The 19390-nt window shown below is 51.0% G+C and overlaps 1 non-coding gene across 1 annotated transcript; it reads right to left on the reverse strand.

Moving 5' to 3' along the window:
• Positions 1-4891: 4891 nt before the first annotated feature.
• Positions 4892-4968, reverse strand: TRNAN-GUU (transfer RNA asparagine (anticodon GUU)). Its single transcript has one exon. It is a non-coding gene; the product is annotated as a tRNA-Asn (tRNA).
• Positions 4969-19390: the final 14422 nt, after the last annotated feature.

Raw genomic sequence — 19390 nt, forward strand, 5'->3', positions numbered from 1 at the left:
TTCTCACCACTGTCGGAACATTTCTCCATAGCTATCAGCGCAAAGAAAAAAAAAGACACACTGCTCCCGGGAGGGCTCAAACCTCCAACCTTTTGCTTAACAGCTGACGCACTAACAGATTGGGCCATGGAGACAGTCGTGCTCCACTCTCACCACCGTCCGAACATTTCTCCAAAGCTATCAGCGCAAAGAAAAAAAAGAGACACACCGCTCTCGGGAGAGCTCGAACCTTCAACTTTTTGGTTAACAGCCGAACGCGCTAGCCAATTGCGTCACGGAGGTAGTCGTGCTCCACTCTCACCACCATCAGAACATTTTTCTAAATGTATCAGCGCAAAGAAAAAAAGTGACACACCGCTCAAGAGAGGGTTGGACCCTCCAACCTTTTGGTTAATAGCCCAACACGCTAGCCAATTGCGCCACGAAGACAGTCGTGCTCCACTCTCACCACGGTCAGAACACTTCTCCAAAGATATCAGTGCAAAGAAAAAAATGTCACATACCGCTCATGGGAGGGCTCGAATTTCCAATCTTTTGGTTAACAACCGATCGCGCTAGCCATTACACCACGGAAACAGTCGTGCTCCACTCTCACTACCGTCAGAACATTTCTCCAAAGCTATCAGCGCAAAGAAAAAAAAGAGACACACTGCTACCGGGAGGGCTCGAACCTCCAACCTTTAGCTTAACAGCCAACGCACTAGCAGATTGCGCCACGGAGACAATCGTTCTCCACTCTCACCACTGTCAGAACATTTCTCCATAGCTATCAGCGCAAAGAAAAAAGCGAAACGCCGCTCCTGGGAGGGCTCCAACCTCCAACCTTTCAGTTAACAGTTGATCGCGCTATACATCTGCCACGGAAAGAGTCGTGCTCCACTCTCACTACCGTCAGAACATTTCTCCAAAGCTATCCGCGCAAAGAAAAAAAAAGAGACACACCGCTCTCGGGAGAGCTCGAACCTTCAACCTTTTGGTTAACAGCCGAACGCTCTAGCCAATTGCGTCACGGAGGTAGTCGTGCTCCACTCTCACCACCATCAGAACATTTTTCTAAAGGTATCAGCGCAAAGAAAAAAAGAGACACACCGCTCATGGGAGGGTTCGAACCTCCAACCTTTTGGGTTATAGCCCAACGCGCTAGCCAATTGCGCCACGAAGACAGTCGTGCTCCACTCTCACCACGGTCAGAACAATTCTCCAAAGCTATCAGCGCAAAGAAAAAAAAAGAGACACACTGCTCCCGGGAGGGCTCGAACCTCCAACCTTTAGCTTAACAGCCAACGCACTAGCAGATTGCGCCACGGAGACAATCGTTCTCCACTCTCACCACTGTCAGAACATTTCTCCATAGCTGTCAGCGCAAAGAAAAAAGCGAAACGCCGCTCCTGGGAGGGCTCCAACCTCCAACCTTTCAGTTAACAGTTGATCGCGCAACGGAAACAGTCGTGCTCCACTCTCACCACCGTCAGAACGTTTCTCCAAAGCTATCAGCGCAAAGAAAAAAAGCGACACACTGCTCCCGGGAGGGCTCTAACCTCCAACCTTTTGCTTAACAGTTGATCGCGCTAGCCGATTCTGCCACGGAAACAACCGTGCTCTACTCTCGCCACCGTCAGAACATTTCAGCAAAGCTATCAGCGCAAAAAAAAGAGACACACCGCTCTCGGGAGGGCTCGAACCTCCAACCTTTTGGTTAACAATTGATCGCGCTAGCCGATTCGGGCACGGAAACAGTCCTGCTCCACTCTCACTACCACCAGAACATTTCTCCAAAGCTATCACCGCAAAGAAAAAAAGAGACACACTGCTCCCGGGAGGGCTCGAACCTCCAAGCTTTTGAATAACAGCCGACGCACTAACAGATTGCGCCACGGAGACAGTCGTGCTCCACTCTCACCACCGTCACAACATTTCTCCAACGCTATCAGCGCAAAGAAAAAAAAAGAGACACACCGCTCTCGGGAGAGCTCGAACCTCCAACCTTTTGGTTAACAGCCGAACGCGCTAGCCAATTGCGTCACGGCGGTAGTCGTGCTCCACTTTCACCACCATCAGAACATTCTTCCAAAGGTATCAGCGCAAAGAAAAAAAGAGACACACCGCTCATGGGAGGGTTGGAACCTCCAACCTTTTGGTTAACAGCCGAACGCGCTAGCCAATTGCGTCACGGAGGTAGTCGTGCTCCATTCTCAGCACCGTCAGAACATTCCTCCAAAGCTATCAGCGCAAAGAAAAAAAAGCGACACACCGCTCATGGAAGGCTCGAACCTCCAACCTTTTGGCTAACAGCCGACCGCGCTAGCCAATTGCGTCACGGAGGTAGTCGTGCTGCACTCTCACCACCATCAGAACAGTTTTCCAAAGGTATCTGCGCAAAGAAAAAAAGAGACACACCGCTCATGGGAGGGCTCGAGCCTCCAACCTTTTGGTTAACAGCCGATCGCGCTAGCCATTGCACCACGGACCCAACCGCACTCCACTCTCACCACCAACAGAACGTTTCTCCAAAGCTATCAGTGCAAAGAAAAAAAGTGACACACTGCTCCCGGGAGGGCTTGAACCTCCAACCTTTTGCTTAACAGCCGACGCACTAGCAGATTGCGCCACGGAGACAGTCGTGCTCCACTCTCACCACCATCAGAACATTTCTCCAAAGTTATCAGCGCAAAGAAAAAAAAGAGACACACTGCTCCTGGGAGGGCTCGAACCTCCAACCTTTAGCTGAACAGCCAACGCACTAGCAGATTGAGCCACGGAGACAATCATTCTCCACTCTCACCACTGTCAGAACATTTCTCCATAGCTGTCAGCGCAAAGAAAAAAGCGAAACGCCGCTCCTTGGAGGGCTCCAACCTCCAACCTTTCAGTTAACAGTTGATCGCGCTATACATTTGCAACGAAAACAGTCGTGCTCCAATCTCACCACCGTCAGAACATTTCTCCAAAGCTATCAACGCAAAGAAAAAAAAGAGACACACCACTCTCGCGAGGGCTTGAACCTCAAACGTTTTGGTTAACAGTTGAACGCTCTAGCCGATTCTGCCACGGAAACAGTCGTGCTCCACTCTCACTACCGTCAGAACATTTCTCCAAAGCTATCCGCGCAAAGAAAAAAAAAGAGACACACCGCTCTCGAGAGGGTTCGAACCTCCATCCTTTTGGTTAACAGCCGAACGCACAAGCCAATTGCGCCACGGAGACAGCCGTGCTCCACTCTCACCACGGTCAGAACACTTCTCAAAAGATATCAGTGGAAAGAAAAAAAAGCGACACACCGCTCATAGAAGGCTCGAACCTGCAACCATTTGGTTAACAGCCGATCGCGCTAGCCAATTGCGCCAAGGAGGTAGTCGTGCTCTACTCTCACCACCGTCAGAACATTTCTCCAAAGCTATCAGTGCAAAGAAAAAAAAAGAGACATACCGCTCTCGGGAGGGCTCGAACCTCCAACATTTTGGCTAACAGCCGACCGCGCTAGCCAATTGCGTCACGGAGGTAGTCGTGCTGCACTCTCACCACCATCAGAACAGTTTTCCAAAGGTATCTGCGCAAAGAAAAAAAGAGACACACCGCTCATGGGAGGGCTCGAGCCTCCAACCTTTTGGTTAACAGCCGATCGCGCTAGCCATTGCACCACGAACCCAACCGCACTTCACTCTCACCACCAACAGAACGTTTCTCCAAAGCTATCAGTGCAGAGAAAAAAAGTGACACACTGCTCCCGGGAGGGCTTGAACCTCCAACCTTTTGCTTAGAAGCCGACGCACTAGCAGATTGCGCCACGGAGACAGTCGTGCTCCACTCTCACCACCGTCAGAACATCTCTCCAAAGCTATCAGCGCAAAGAAAAAAAGAGACACACCGCTCTCGGGAGGACTCGAACCTCCAACCTTTCGGTTAACAGTTGATCGCGCAAGCCGATTCGGCCACGGAAACAGTCGCGCTCCACTCTCACCATCGTCAGAACATTTCTCCAAAGTTATCAGCGCAAAGAAAAAAAAAGAGACACACTGCTCCTGGGAGGGCTCGAACCTCCAACCTTTAGCTGAACAGCCAACGCACTAGCAGATTGCGCCACGGACACAATCGTTCTCCACTCTCACCACTGTCAGAACATTTCTTCATAGCTGTAAGCGTAAAGAAAAAAGCGAAACGCCGCTCCTGGGAGGGCTCCAACCTCCAACCTTTCAGTTAACAGTTGATCGCGCTATACATCTGCAATGGAAACAGTCGTGCTCCACTCTCACCACCGTCAGAACATTTCTCCAAAGCTATCAACGCAAAGAAAAAAAAGAGACATACCGCTCTCGGGAGGGCTCGAACCTCCAACCTTTTGGCTAACAGCCGACCGCGCTAGCCAATTGCACCACGGACCCAACCGCTCTCCACTCTCACCACCTTCAAAACGTTTCTCCAAAGGTATCAGCGCAAAGAAAAAAATTGACACACCGTTCATGGGAGGGCTCGAACCTCCAACCTTTTGGTTAACAGCCGATCGCGCTAGCCATTGCACCACGGACCCAACCGCGCTCCACTCTCACCACCGTCAGAACGTTTCTCCAAAGCTATCAGCGCAAAGAAAAAAAGCGACACACTGCTCCCGGGAGGGCTCGAACCTCCAATCTTTTGCTTAACAGTTGATCGTGCTAGCCGATTCTGCCACGGAAACAACCGTGCTCTACTCCCGCCACCGTCAGAACATTTCTGCAATGCTATCAGCGCAAAGAAAAAAAAAGAGACACACCGCTCTCGGGAGGGCTCGAACCTCCAACCTTTTGGTTAACAATTGATCGCGCTAGCCGATTCTGACACGGAAACAGTCGTGCTCCACTCTCACTACAGTCAGCACATTTCTCCAAAGCTATCAGCGCAAAAAAAAGAGACACACTGCTCCCGGGAGGGCTCGAACCTCCAACCTTTTGGTTAACAGCCCAACGCGCAAGCCAATTGCGCCACGGAGACAGCCGTGCTCCACTCTCACCACGGTCAGAACACTTCTCAAAAGATATCAGTGGAAAGAAAAAAAAAGCGACACACCGCTCATGGGAGGGCTCGATTCTCTAACCTTTTGGTTAACAGCCGATAGCGCTAGCCAATTGCGCCATGAAGATAGTCGTTCTCTACTCTCACCACCGTCAGAACATTTCTCCAAAGCTATCAGCGCAAAGAAAAAAAAGAGACACACCACTCTCGGGAGGGCTCGAACCTTCAACCTTTTGGTTAACAGCCGAACGCGCTAGCCAATTGCGTCACGGAGGTAGTCGTGCCCCAATCTCATCACCGTCAGACCATTCCTCCAAAGCTATCAGCGCAAAGAAAAAAAACAGACACATCGCTCTCGGGAGGGCTCGAACCTCCAACCTTTTGGTTATCAGTTGATCGCGCTTGCCGCTTCTGCCACGGACACAGTCGCGCTCTACTCTCTCCACCGTCAGAACATTTCTCCAAAGCTATCAGCGCAAAGAAAAAAAAGAGACACACTGCTCTCGGGAGGGCTCGAACCTCTAACCTTTTGCTTAACAGCCGACGCACTAGCAGATTGCGTCACGGAGACAGTCGTGCTCCACTCTCACCACGGTCAGAACACTTCTCCAAAGATATCAGTGCAAAGAAAAAAAAGCGACACACCGCTCATGGAAGGCTCGAACCTCCAACCTTTTGGTTAACAGCCGATCGCGCTAGCGAATTTCGCCAAGGAGGTAGTCGTGCTCTACTCTCACAACCGTCAGAACATTTCTCCAAAGCTATCAGTGCAAAGAAAAAAAAGAGACATACCGCTCTCGGGAGGGCTCGAACCTCCAACCTTTTGGCTAACAGCCGACCGCGCTAGCCAATTGCGTCACGGAGGTAGTCGTGCTGCACTCTCACCACCATCAGAACAGTTTTCCAAAGGTATCTGCGCAAAGAAAAAAAGAGACACACCGCTCATGGGAGGGCTCGAGCTTCCAACCTTTTGGTTAACAGCCGATCGCGCTAGCCATTGAACCACGAACCCAACCGCACTTCACTCTCACCACCAACAGAACGTTTCTCCAAAGCTATCAGTGCAGAAAAAAAAAGTGACACACTGCTCCCGGGAGGGCTTGAACCTCCAACCTTTTGCTTAACAGCCGACGCACTAGCAGATTGCGCCACGGAGACAGTCGTGCTCCACTCTCACCACCGTCAGAACATCTCTCCAAAGCTATCAGCGCAAAGAAAAAAAAGAGACACACCGCTCTCGGGAGGGCTCGAACCTCCAACCTTTTGGTTAACAGTTGATCGCGCAAGCCGATTCAGCCACGGAAACAGTCGCGCTCCACTCTCACCATCGTCAGAACATTTCTCCAAAGTTATCAGCGCAAAGAAAAAAAAAAGAGACACACTGCTCCTGGGAGGGCTCGAACCTCCAACCTTTAGCTGAACAGCCAACGCACTAGCAGATTGCGCCACGGAGACAATCGTTCTCCACTCTCACCACTGTCAGAACATTTTTCCATAGCTGTAAGCGTAAAGAAAAAAGCGAAACGCCGCTCCTGGGAGGGCTCCAACCTCCAACCTTTCAGTTAACTGTTGATCGCGCTATACATCTGCAATGGAAACAGTCGTGCTCCACTCTCTCCACCGTCAGAACATTTCTCCAAAGCTATCAACGCAAAGAAAAAAAAGAGGCACACCGCTCTCGGGAGGGCTAGAACCTCAAACCTTTTGGTTAAACGCCGAACGCGCTAGCCAATGACGTCACGGAGGTAGTCGTGCTCCACTCTCACAAACATCAGAACATTATTTCAAAAGTATCAGCGCAAAAAACAAATTGACACACCGTTCATGGGAGGGCTCGAACCTCCAACCTTTTGGTTAACAGCCGATCGCGCTAGCCATTGCACCACGGACCCAACCGCGCTCCACTCTCACCACCGTCAGAACGTTTCTCCAAAGCTATCAGCGCAAAGAAAAAAAGCGACACACTGCTCCCGGGAGGGCTCGAACCTCCAACCTTTTGCTTAACAGTTGATCGTGCTAGCCGATTCTGCCACGGAAACAACCGTGCTCTACTCCCGCCACCGTCATAACATTTCTCCAAAGCTATCAGCGCAAAAAAAAGAGACACACTGCTCCCGGGAGGGCTCGAACCTCCAACCTTTTGGTTAACAGCCCGAAGCGCAAGCCAATTGCACCACGGAGACAGCCGTGCTCCACTCTCACCACGGTCAGATCACTTCTCAAAAGATATCAGTGGAAAGAAAAAAAAGCGACACACCGCTCATGGGAGGGCTCGAACCTCCAACCTTTTGGTTAAAAGCCGATAGCGCTAGCCAATTGCGCCAAGAAGATAGTCGTTCTCCTTTCTCACCACGGTCAGAACACTTCTCCAAAGATATCAGTGCAAAGAAAAAAAAAGCGACACACCGCTCATGGGAGGGCTCGAACCTCCAACCTTTTGGTTAACAGCCGATCGCGCTAGCCATTACACCACGGAAACAGTCGTGCCCCACTCTCATCACCGTCAGAACATTCCTCCAAAGCTATCAGCGCAAAGAAAAAAAAAGAGACACACCGCTCTCGGGAGGGCTCGAACCTCCAACCTTTTGGTTATCAGTTGATCGCGCTAGCCGCTTCTGCCACGGACACAGTCGCGCTCTACTCTCTCCACCGTCAGAACATTTCTCCAAAGCTATCAGCGCAAAGAAAAAAAAGAGACACACCGCTCTCGGGAGGGCTCGAACCTCTAACCTTTTGCTTAACAGCCGACGCACTAGCAGATTGCGTCACGGAGACAGTCGTGCTCCACTCTCACCACGGTCAGAACACTTCTCCAAAGATATCAGTGCAAAGAAAAAAAAAGCGACACACCGCTCATGGAAGGCTCGAACCTCCAACCTTTTGGTTAACAGCCGATCGCGCTAGCCAATTGCGCCAAGGAGGTAGTCGTGCTCTACTCTCACCACCGTCAGAACATTTCTCCAAAGCTATCAGTGCAAAGAAAAAAAAGAGACATACCGCTCTCGGGAGGGCTCGAACCTCCAACCTTTTGGCTAACAGCCGACCGCGCTAGCCAATTGCGTCACGGAGGTAGTCGTGCTGCACTCTCACCACCATCAGAACAGTTTTCCAAAGGTATCTGCGCAAAGAAAAAAAGAGACACACCGCTCATGGGAGGGCTCGAGCTTCCAACCTTTTGGTTAACAGCCGATCGCGCTAGCCATTGCACCACGAACCCAACCGCACTTCACTCTCACCACCAACAGAACATTTCTCCAAAGCTATCAGCGCAAAGAAAAAAAAGAGACACACCACTCTCGGGAGGGCTTGAACCTTCAACCTTTTGGTTAACAGCCGAACGCGCTAGCCAATTGCGTCAAGGAGGTAGTCGTGCTCCACTCTCATCACCGTCAGAACATTCCTCCAAAGCTATCAGCGCAAAGAAAAAAAAGAGACACACCGCTCTCGGGAGGGCTCGAACCTCCAAACTTTTGGTGATCAGTTGATCCCGCTAGCCGCTTCTGCCACGAAAACAGTCGCGCTCCACTCTCTCCACCGTCAGATCATTTCTCCAAAGCTATCAGCGCAAAGAAAAAAAAGAGACACACCGCTCTCGGGAGGGCTCGAACCTCCAACCTTTTGGTTAACAGTTGATTGCGCAAGCCGATTCGGCCACGGAAACAGTCGCGCTCCACTCTCACCATCGTCAGAACATTTCTCCAAAGTTATCAGCGCAAAGAAAAAAAAAGAGACACACTGCTCCTGGGAGGGCTCGAACCTCCAACCTTTAGCTGAACAGCCAACGCACTAGCAGGTTGCGCCACGGAGACAATCGTTCTCCACTCTCACCACTGTCAGAACATTTCTCAATAGCTGTAAGCGTAAAGAAAAAAGCGAAACGCCGCTCCTGGGAGGGCTCCAACCTTTCAGTTAACAGTTGATCGCGCTATACATCTGCAATGGAAACAGTCGTGCTCCACTCTCACCACCGTCAGAACATTTCTCCAAAGCTATCAACGCAAAGAAAAAAAAGAGACACACCGCTCTCGGGAGGGCTCGAACCTCAAACCTTTTGGTTAACAGCCGAACGCGCTAGCCAATGACGTCACGGAGGTAGTCGTGCTCCACTCTCACAACCATCAGAACATTATTTCAAAGGTATCAGCGCAAAGAAAAAAATCGACACACTGTTCATGGGAGGGCTCGAACCTCCAACCTTTTGGTTAACAGCCGATCGCGCTAGCCATTGCACCACGGACCCAACCGCTTTCCACTCTCACCACCTTCAAAACGTTTCTCCAAAGCTATCAGCACAAAGAAACTAATCGACACACTGCTCTCGGGAGGGCTCGAACCTCCAACCTTTTGCTTAACAGCCGACGCATTAGAAGATTGCGCCACGGAGACAGTCATGCTCCACTCTCACCACCGTCAGAACATTTCTCCAAAGCTACCAGCGCAAAGAAAAAAAGAGACACACCGCTCTCGGCAGGGCTCGAACCTCCAACATTTTGGTTAACAGTTGATCGCGCTAGCCGATTCTGCCACGGAAACAACCGTGCTCTACTCTCACCACCATCAGAACATTTTTCCAAAGGTATCAGCGCAAAAAAAGAGACACGCCGCTAATGGGAGGGTTCGAACCTCCAACCTTTTAGTTAACAGCCCAACGCGCAAGCCAATTGCACCACGGAGACAGCCGTGCTCCACTCTAACAACCATCAGAACATTTTTCCAACGGTATCAGCGCAAAGAAAAAAAGAGACACACCGCTCATCGGAGGGTTCGAACCTCCAAACTTTTGGTTAACAGCCCAACGCGCTAGCCAATTGCGTCACGGAGACAGTCGTGCTCTACTCTCACCACGGTCAGAACACTTCTCCAAAGATATCAGTGGAAAGAAAAAAAAGCGACACACCGCTCATGGGAGGGCTCGAACCTCCAACCTTTTGGTTAAAAGTTGATCGCGCAAGCCGATTCGGCCATGGAGACAGTCGTGCTCCACTCTCACCACCGTCACAACATTTTTCAAAAGCTATCAGCGCAAAGAACAAAAAAGAGACACACCGCTCTCGGGAGGGCTCGAACCTCCAACCTTTTGGTTAACAGCCGAACGCGCTAGCCAATTGCGTCACGGAGGTAGTCGTGCTCCACTCTCACCACCATCAGAACATGTTTCCACTGGTATCAGCGCAAAGTAGAAAAGAGACACACTGCACATGGGAGGGTTCGAACCTCCAACCTTTTGGTTAACAGCGCTAGCCAATTGCGCCGCGGAGACAGTCGTGCTCCACTCTCACCACGGTCAGAACACTTCTCCAAAGATATCAGTGCAAAAAAAAGCGACACACCGCTCGTGGGAGGGCTCGAACCTTCAACCTTTTGGTTAACAGCCGAACGCGCTAGCCAATTGCATCACGGAGGTAGTCGTGCTCCACTCTCACCCCCGTCAGAACAATTCTCCAAAGCTATCAGCGCAAAGAAAAAAAAAGAGACACACCGCTCTCGGGAGGCGTCAAACCTCCAACCTTTTGGTTAACAGCTGAACACGCTAGCCAATTGCGCCACGGAGACAGTCGTGCTCCACTCTCACCACTGTCAGAACATTTCTCCCAAGCTATCAGCGCAAATAAAAAAAGAGACACACTGCTCCCGGGAGGGCTCGAACCTCCAACCTTTTGCTTAACAGCCGACGCACTAACAGATTGCGCCACGGAGACAGTCGTGCTCCACTCTCCCCACCGAGACAACATTTCTCCAAAGCTATCAGCGCAAAGAAAAAAAAAGAGACACACCGCTTTCGGCAGAGCTCGAACCTCCAACCTTTTGGTTAACAGCCGAACGCGCTAGCCAATTGCGTCACGGCGGTAGTCGTGCTCCACTCTCACCACCATCAGAACATTCATAAAAAGGTATCAGCGCAAAGAAAAAAGAGACACACCGCTCATGGGAGGGTTGGAACCTCCAACCTTTTGGTTAACAGCCCAACGCGCAAGCCAATTGCGCCAAGAATATAGTCGTTCTCTACTCTCTTCACCGTCAGAACATTTCTCCAAAGCTATCAGCGCAAAGAAAAAAAGAGACACACCACTCTCGGGAGGGCTCGAACCTTCAACCTTTTGGTTAACAGCCGAACGCGCTAGCCAATTGCATCACGGAGGTAGTCGTGCTCCACTCTCATCACCGTCAGAACATTCCTCCAAAGCTATCAGCGCAAAGAAAAAAAAAAGACACACCGCTCTCGGGAGGGCTCGAACCTCCAACCTTTTGGTTAACAGTTGATCGCGCTAGCCGCTTCTGCCACGGAAACAGTCGCGCTCCACTCTCTCCACCGTTAGAACATTTCTCCAAAGCTATCAGCGCAAAGAAAAAAAAGAGACACACCGCTCTCGGGAGGGCTCGAACCTCTAACCTTTTGCTTAACAGCCGACGCACTAGCAGATTGCGTCACGGAGACAGTCGTGCTCCACTCTCACCACGGTCAGAACACTTCTCCAAAGATAACAGTGCAAAGAAAAAAAAGCGACACACCGCTCATGGAAGGCTCGAACCTCCAACCTTTTGTTTAACAGCCGACGCACTAGCAGATTGCGCCACGGAGACAGTCGTGCTCCACTCTCACCACCGTCAGAACATTTCTCCAAAGCTATCAGCGCAAAGAAAAAAAAGAGACACACCGCTCTCGGGAGGGCTCCAACCTCCAACCTTTTGGTTAAAAGTTGATCGCGCAAGCCGATTCGGCCACGGAAACAGTCGCGCTCCACTCTCACCACCGTCAGAACATTTCTCCAAAGTTATCAGAGCAAAGAAAAAAAAGAGACACACCGCTCTCGGGAGGGCTCGAACATCCAACCTTTTGCTTAACAGCCGACGCCCTAGCAGATTGCGCCATGGAGACAGTCGTGCTCCACTCTCACCACCGTCACAACATTTTTCCAAAGCTATCAGCGCAAAGAACAAAAAAGAGACACACCGCTCTCGGGAGGGCTCGAACCTCGAACCTTTTGGTTAACAGCCGAACGCGCTAGCCAATTGCGTCACGGAGGTAGTCGTGCTCCACTCTCACCACCATCAGAAATTGTTTCCACTGGTATCAGCACAAAGTAGAAAAGAGACACACTGCACATGGGAGGGTTCGAACCTCCAACCTTTTGGTTAACAGCGCTAGCCAATTGCGCCACGGAGACAGTCGTGCTCCACTCTCACCACGGTCAGAACACTTCTCCAAAGATATCAGTGCAAAAAAAAGCGACACACCGCTCATGGGAGGGCTCGAACCTCCAACCTTTTGGTTAACAGCCGCTCGCGCTAGCCAATTGCGTCACGGAGGTAGTCGTGCCGCACTCTCACCACCATCAGAACAGTTTTCCAAAGGTATCTGCGCAAAGAAAAAAAGAGACATACCACTCATGGGAGGGCTCGAGCCTACAACCTTTTGGTTAACAGCCGATAGTGCTAGCCATTTCACCACGGGCCCAACCGCACTCCACTCTCACCACCAACAGAACGTTTCTCCAAAGCATCAGAAAAAAATGACACACTGCTCCCGGGAGGGCTTGAACCTCCAACCTTTTGCTTAACAGGCGACGCACTAGCAGATTGCGCCACGGAGACAGTCGTGCTCCACTTTCACCACCGTCAGAACATTTCTCCAAAGCTATCAGCGCAAAGAAAAAAAGAGACACACCGCTCTCGCGAGGGCTTGAACCTCCAACCTTTTGGTTAACAGCCGATCGCGCTAGCCAATTGCGCCAAGGAGATAGTCGTGCTCTACTCTCACCCCCGTCAGAACAATTCTCCAAAGCTATCAGCGCAAAGAAAAAAAAGAGACACACCGCTCTCGGGAGGGGTCAAACCTCCAACCTTTTGGTTAACAGCTGAACACGCTAGCCAATTGCGCCACGGAGACAGTCGTGCTCCACTCTCACCACTGTCAGAACATGTCTCCAAAGCTATCAGCGCAAAGAAAAAAAGAGACACACTGCTCCCGGGAGGGCTCGAACCTCCAACCTTTTGCTTAACAGCCGACGCACTAACAGATTGCGCCACGGAGACAGTCGTGCTCCACTCTCCCCACCGTCACAACATTTCTCCAAAGCTATCAGCGCAAAGAAAAAAAAGAGACACACCGCTTTCGGGAGAGCTCGAACCTCCAACCTTTTGGTTAACAGCCGAACGCGCTAGCAGATTGCGTCACGGAGAAAGTCGCGCTCCACTCTCACCACCGTCAGAACACTTCTCCAAAGTTATCAGAGCAAAGAAAAAAAAGAGACACACCGCTCTCGGGAGGGCTCGAACATCCAACCTTTTGCTTAACAGCCGACGCCCTAGCAGATTGCGCCATGGAGACAGTCGTGCTCCACTCTCACCACCGTCACAACATTTTTCCAAAGCTATCAGCGCAAAGAACAAAAAAGAGACACACCGCTCTCGGGAGGGCTCGAACCTCGAACCTTTTGGTTAACAGCCGAACGCGCTAGCCAATTGCGTCACGGAGGTAGTCGTGCTCCACTCTCACCACCATCAGAAATTGTTTCCACTGGTATCAGCATAAAGTAGAAAAGAGACACACTGCACATGGGAGGGTTCGAACCTCCAACCTTTTGGTTAACAGCGCTAGCCAATTGCGCCACGGAGACAGTCGTGCTCCACTCTCACCACGGTCAGAACACTTCTCCAAAGATATCAGTGCAAAAAAAGCGACACACCGCTCATGGGAGGGCTCGAACCTCCAACCTTTTGGTTAACAGCCGATCGCGCTAGCCAATTGCGTCACGGAGGTAGTCGTGCCGCACTCTCACCACCATCAGAACAGTTTTGCAAAGGTATCTGCGCAAAGAAAAAAAGAGACATACCACTCATGGGAGGGCTCGAGCCTACAACCTTTTGGTTAACAGCCGATAGTGCTAGCCATTGCACCACGGGCCCAACCGCACTCCACTCTCACCACCAACAGAACGTTTCTCCAAAGCTATCAGTGCAAAGAAAAAAATGACACACTGCTCCCGGGAGGGCTTGAACCTCCAACCTTTTGCTTAACAGCCGACGCACTAGCAGATTGCGCCACGGAGACAGTCGTGCTCCACTTTCACCACCGTCAGAACATTTCTCCAAAGCTATCAGCGCAAAGAAAAAAAGAGCCACACCGCTCTCGCGAGGGCTTGAACCTCCAACCTTTTGGTTAACAGCCGATCGCGCTAGCCAATTGCGCCAAGGAGATAGTCGTGCTCTACTCTCACCCCCGTCAGAACAATTCTCCAAAGCTATCAGCGCAAAGAAAAAAAAAGAGACACACCGCTCTCGGGAGGGGTCAAACCTCCAACCTTTTGGTTAACAGCTGAACACGCTAGCCAATTGCGCCACGGAGACAGTCGTGCTCCACTCTCACCACTGTCAGAACATTTCTCCCAAGCTATCAGCGCAAAGAAAAAATGAGACACACTGCTCCCGGGAGGGCTCTAACATCCAACCTTTTGCTTAACAGCCGACGCACTAACAGATTGCGCCACGGAGACAGTCGTGCTCCACTCTCCCCACCGTCACAACATTTCTCCAAAGCTATCAGCGCAAAGAAAAAAAAAGAGACACACCGCTTTCGGGAGAGCTCGAACCTCCAACCTTTTGGTTAACAGCCGAACGCGCTAGCCAATTGCGTCACGGTGGTAGTCGTGCTCCACTCTCACCACCATCAAAACATTCATAAAAAGGTATCAGCGCAAAGAAAAAAGAGACACACCGCTCATGGGAGGGTTGGAACCTCCAACCTTTTGGTTAACAGCCCAACGCGCAAGCCAATTGCGCAAGGAAGATAGTCGTTCTCTACTCTCTTCACCGTCAGAACATTTCTCCAAAGCTATCAGCGCAAAGAAAAAAAGAGACACACCACTCTCGGGAGGGCTCGAACCTTCAACCTTTTGGTTAACAGCCGAACGCGCTAGCCAATTGCATCACGGAGGTAGTCGTGCTCCACTCTCATCACCGTCAGAACATTCCTCCAAAGCTATCAGCGCAAAAAAAAAGAGACACACCGCTCTCGGGAGGGCTCGAACCTCCAACCTTTTGGTTAACAGTTGATCGCGCTAGCCGCTTCTGCCACGGAAACAGTCGCGCTCCACTCTCTCCACCGTTAGAACATTTCTCCAAAGCTATCAGCGCAAAGAAAAAAAAGAGACACACCGCTCTCGGGAGGGCTCGAACCTCTAACCTTTTGCTTAACAGCCGACGCACTAGCAGATTGCGTCACGGAGACAGTCGTGCTCCACTCTCACCACGGTCAGAACACTTCTCCAAAGATAACAGTGCAAAGAAAAAAAAGCGACACACCGCTCATGGAAGGCTCGAACCTCCAACCTTTTGCTTAACAGCCGACGCACTAGCAGATTGCGCCACGGAGACAGTCGTGCTCCACTCTCACCACCGTCAGAACATTTCTCCAAAGCTATCAGCGCAAAGAAAAAAAAGAGACACACCGCTCTCGGGAGGGCTCGAACCTCCAACCTTTTGGTTAAAAGTTGATCGCGCAAGCCGATTCGGCCACGGAAACAGTCGCGCTCCACTCTCACCACCGTCAGAACATTTCTCCAAAGTTATCAACGCAAAGAAAACAAAGAGACACACCGCTCTCGGGAGGGCTCGAACATCCAACCTTTTGCTTAACAGCCGACGCCCTAGCAGATTGCGCCATGGAGACAGTCGTGCTCCACTCTCACCACCGTCACAACATTTTTCCAAAGCTATCAGCGCAAAGAACAAAAAAGAGACACACCGCTCTCGGGAGGGCTCGAACCTCCAACCTTTTGGTTAACAGCCGAACGCGCTAGCCAATTGCGTCACGGAGGTAGTCGTGCTCCACTCTCACCACCATCAGAACATGTTTCCACTGGTATCAGCGCAAAGTAGAAAAGAGACACACTGCACGTGGGAGGGTTCGAACCTCCAACCTTTTGGTTAACAGCGCTAGCCAATTGCGCCACGGAGACAGTCGTGCTCCACTCTCACCACGGTCAGAACACTTCTCCAAAGATATCAGTGCAAAAAAAAGCGACACACCGCTCGTGGGAGGGCTCGAACCTCCAACCTTTTGGTTAACAGCCGATCGCGCTAGCCAATTGCGCCAAGGAGATAGTCGTGCTCTACTCTCACCCCCGTCAGAACAATTCTCCAAAGCTATCAGCGCAAAGAAAAAAAAAGAGACACACCGCTCTCGGGAGGGGTCAAACCTCCAACCTTTTGGTTAACAGCTGAACACGCTAGCCAATTGCGCCACGGAGACAGTCGTGCTCCACTCTCACCACTGTCAGAACATTTCTCCCAAGCTATCAGCGCAAAGAAAAAAAGAGACACACTGCTCCCGGGAGGGCTCTAACCTCCAACCTTTTGCTTAACAGCCGACGCACTAACAGATTGCGCCACGGAGACAGTCGTGCTCCACTCTCCCCACCGTCACAACATTTCTCCAAAGCTATCAGCGCAAAGAAAAAAAAAGAGACACACCGCTTTCGGGAGAGCTCGAACCTCCAACCTTTTGGTTAACAGCCGAACGCGCTAGCCAATTGCGTCACGGTGGTAGTCGTGCTCCACTCTCACCACCATCAGAACATTCATAAAAAGGTATCAGCGCAAAGAAAAAAGAGACACACCGCTCATGGGAGGGTTGGAACCTCCAACCTTTTGGTTAACAGCCCAACGCGCAAGCCAATTGCGCCAAGAAGATAGTCGTTCTCTACTCTCTTCACCGTCAGAACATTTCTCCAAAGCTATCAGCGCAAAGAAAAAAAGAGACACACCACTCTCGGGAGGGCTCGAACCTTCAACCTTTTGGTTAACAGCCGAACGCGCTAGCCAATTGCATCACGGAGGTAGTCGTGCTCCACTCTCATCACCGTCAGAACATTCCTCCAAAGCTATCAGCGCAAAGAAAAAAAAGAGACACAACGCTCTCGGGAGGGCTCGAACCTCCAACCTTTTGGTTAACAGTTGATCGCGCTAGCCGCTTCTGCCACGGAAACAGTCGCGCTCCACTCTCTCCACCGTTAGAACATTTCTCCAAAGCTATCAGCGCAAAGAAAAAAAAGAGACACACCGCTCTCGGGAGGGCTCGAACCTATAACCTTTTGCTTAACAGCCGACGCACTAGCAGATTGCGTCACGGAGACAGTCGTGCTCCACTCTCACCACGGTCAGAACACTTCTCCAAAGATAACAGTGCAAAGAAAAAAAAGCGACACACCGCTCATGGAAGGCTCGAACCTCCAACCTTTTGCTTAACAGCCGACGCACTAGCAGATTGCGCCACGGAGACAGTCGTGCTCCACTCTCACCACCGTCAGAATATTTCTCCAAAGCTATCAGCGCAAAGAAAAAAAAGAGACACACTGCTCTCGGGAGGGCTCGAACCTCCAACCTTTTGGTTAAAAGTTGATCGCGCAAGCCGATTTGGCCACGGAAACAGTCGGGCTCCACTCTCACCACCGTCAGAACATTTCTCCAAAGTTATCAACGCAAAGAAAACAAAGAGACACACCGCTCTCGGGAGGGCTCGAACATCCAACCTTTTGCTTAACAGCCGACGCCCTAGCAGATTGCGCCATGGAGACAGTCGTGCTCCACTCTCACCACCGTCACAACATTTTTTCAAAGCTATCAGCGCAAAGAACAAAAAAGAGACACACCGCTCTCGGGAGGGCTCGAACCTCCAACCTTTTGGTTAACAGCCGAACGCGCTAGCCAATTGCGTCACGGAGGTAGTCGTGCTCCACTCTCACCACCATCAGAAAATGTTTCCACTGGTATCAGCACAAAGTAGAAAAGAGACCCACTGCACATGAGAGGGTTCGAACCTCCAACCTTTTGGTTAACAGCGCTAGCCAATTGCGCCACGGAGACAGTCGTGCTCCACTCCACGGTCAGAACACTTCTCCAAAGATATCAGTGCAAAAAAAAGCGACACACCGCTCATGGGAGGGCTCAAACCTCCAACCTTTTGGTTAACAGCCGATCGCGCTAGCCAATTGCGTCACGAAGGTAGTCGTGCTGCACTCTCACCACCATCAGAACAGTTTTCCAAAGGTATCTGCGCAAAGAAAAAAAGAGACATACCACTCATGGAAGGGCTCGAGCCTCCAACCTTTTGGTTAACAGCCGATAGCGCTCGCCATTGCACCACGGGCCCAACCGCACTCCACTCTCACCACCAACAGAACGTTTTTCCAAAGCTATCAGTGCAAAGAAAAAAAATGACACACTGCTCCCGGGAGGGCTTGAACCTCCAACCTTTTGCTTACCAGCCGACGCACTAGCAGATTGCGCCACGGAGACAGTCGTGCTCCACTTTCACCACCGTCAGAACATTTCTCCAAAGCTATCAGCGCAAAGAAAAAAAAACACAACGCTCTCGGGAGGGCTTGAACCTCCAACCTTTTGGTTAACAGCCGATCGCGCTAGCCAATTGCGCCAAGGAGATAGTCGTGCTCTACTCTCACCCCCGTCAGAACAATTCTCCAAAGCTATCAGCGCAAAGAAAAAAAAGAGACACACCGCTCTCGGGAGGGGTCAAACCTCCAACCTTTTGGTTAACAGCTGAACACGCTAGCCAATTGCGCCACGGAGACAGTCGTGCTCCACTCTCACCACTGTCAGAACATTTCTCCAAAGCTATCAGCGCAAAGAAAAAAAGAGACACACTGCTCCCGGGAGGGCTCGAACCTCCAACCTTTTGGTTAACAGCCGAACGCGCTAGCAGATTGCGTCACGGAGACAGTCGTGCTCCACTCTCACCACGGTCAGAACACTTCTCCAAAGATATCAGTGCAAAGAAAAAAAAGCGACACACCGCTCATGGAAGGCTCGAACCTCCAACCTTTTGCTTTACAGCCGATGCACTAGCAGATTGCGCCACGGAGACAGTCGTGCTCCACTCTCACCACCGTCAGAACATTTCTCTAAAGCTATCAGCGCAAAGAAAAAAAGAGACACACCGCTCTCGGGAGGGCTCGAACCTCCAACCTTTTGGTTAAAAGTTGATCGCGCAAGCCGATTGCGTCACGGAGGTAGTCGTGCTCTACTCTCACCCCCCTCAGAACAATTCTCCAAAGCTATCAGCGCAAAGAAAAAAAAAGAGACACACCGCTCTCGGGAGGGCTCGAACCTCCAACCTTTTGGTTAACAGTTGATCGCGCTAGCCGCTTCTGCCACGGAAACAGTCGCGCTCCACTCTCTCCACCGTCAGAACATTTCTCCAAAGCTATCAGTTCAAAGAAAAAAAAAGCGACACACCGCTCTCGGGAGGGCTCGAACCTCTAACCTTTTGCTTAACAGCCGACGCACTAGCAGATTGCGTCACGGAGACAGTCGTGCTCCACTTTCACCACGGTCAGAACACTTCTCCAAAGATATCAGTGCAAAGAAAAAAAGCGACACACCGCTC

The sequence above is a fragment of the Rhipicephalus microplus genome, unplaced genomic scaffold (assembly GCF_043290135.1).
Source record: "Rhipicephalus microplus isolate Deutch F79 unplaced genomic scaffold, USDA_Rmic scaffold_19, whole genome shotgun sequence".
NCBI lineage: Eukaryota > Metazoa > Arthropoda > Arachnida > Ixodida > Ixodidae > Rhipicephalus > Rhipicephalus microplus.